Consider the following 1,715-nt stretch of genomic DNA (forward strand, 5'->3'; position numbering starts at 1 on the left):
CTCTGGTGGCCCACAGGCCTTAAGTTTGACACATGGGATTTAACGCTATACTTCAGGGGCCTAGTATAAAAATTATATATCTTTCTAAAAATGTGGAGTACATCTTTTTGCACACAAAACTTTAGATGTATCAATGACAAAATGTGATCAGCCCCACGCCAACATCATGACTGGTGTACGCACGTTTCTACAGCTACTGCTCTGTTGCTGACACCGAGAGGGTATGCTGGGAAACTGTTAATGATGTGAGAACAGTTATTGTCCATTTTAGAGACAGTGGTGAACTAATAATACATCCACATGTATGCAATTACACAAGCAGATAATAAAGCACGCACAAAGTGGTGCAGAAAATATTTTTAACAACAAGGGCTTTAGCCTCATTAGAGGACATTGCAAGTGGTGCAGTGCAAAGACAGCATGTATTTAAAGAGCAAAAGTACTTTTTGACCCAAAGTAATGATTGGCTCATCAGCTGCTTTAGGTTTTCGAGGGCAATCCTGTTAAAACTGAGTGGAGCTGTGGCTGGTCTTTGAGTGCAACATGCACACACACACACACACAAACACCGGCACAACACAAATTTGTTACCAGGAAACATTTCCAAATGCAATGCGCAAATGCAGCTAACCAAAAGTACCTGGTTCACCTCACAAGTCATTCGCTCTGATAAACAGCATGGCCGGGAACAAACCATAAACTGATACAGTGCTGGAGGGATTTTATTTGTCCCAGAATTATTCCTTCTGAGAAACTGAGCCTGTGCATCCCAGAATATTCTCATGTCCTCACAGCATCAGCACCAGTCAGTGGTTCGAGTGAGTGATGTCATGATTTTTGCTGCTCAAACCAAACTCCTGAATTCCTCAGAATGTTCTTAGAACTGCACCCCCATCTTCACAACTCACATTCCATGAACTTCCTTATTTTTACTGTAGACATTATTTTTGATGGTACAGAGAGATAAAATCCCATGTGCCAGGAATATATGCATCTATTTGCATATTTAAATGGAGGCATGTCAAGGGAGGTGTCTCATGCACGCTCTATTCCACATTGATCAGGAGTCTAAAAAGAATTATGTGCTTGGAATCATGCGGACATAGTTTCATCTGGATTTTTTTATACATTTGCAATTTTAAACATTTTCTCAACTTCAGCATAGGCTATGATTTAGTAAAAAAATCCATAGTCTTTGTACACAAAGCAACTGATTTTTTTTAATGGCGTTCTTTTGAAAGATTATGAGCAATCAATATCTTACCTGTTGTAGATAGCTCTTTGAAGGACTACAGTTTGGAGAAATATAGTTTATTTTTTACTAAACAGCTGAGCAAGTGAGTAAGTTAGGAGCAAGAACAAAGTGGATTATTGCTATTTTCTAGAACAACTACATAAACATCAACACCTTCTGATGCTTACCTGAATTTTGCTGCTCAGAAATCCATAAAACTAAAAAAAATACCAAGGATGTTGATGTGTCACATTTCACTACAGTCTGACACTTAAATAAATCTGAAGCAAGGTTTTTGAAAAAAGCTGTAAGATTTTCTCTATACGCCTGTATACATGCAAAATGGGTGAAATGTAATTAGCAGATAATCTGTACAACCTGACATGCATGCAGCTCCAATCTTAAAATATTTATAATGGTTTATGCTAACACTTTTTTTTAGAAACCTTTAAATTTAAAATTGTATTACATAGTTTATTTA

The sequence above is a fragment of the Austrofundulus limnaeus genome, unplaced genomic scaffold (assembly GCF_001266775.1).
Source record: "Austrofundulus limnaeus strain Quisiro unplaced genomic scaffold, Austrofundulus_limnaeus-1.0 Scaffold219, whole genome shotgun sequence".
NCBI classification, from domain to species: Eukaryota; Metazoa; Chordata; class Actinopteri; order Cyprinodontiformes; family Rivulidae; genus Austrofundulus; species Austrofundulus limnaeus.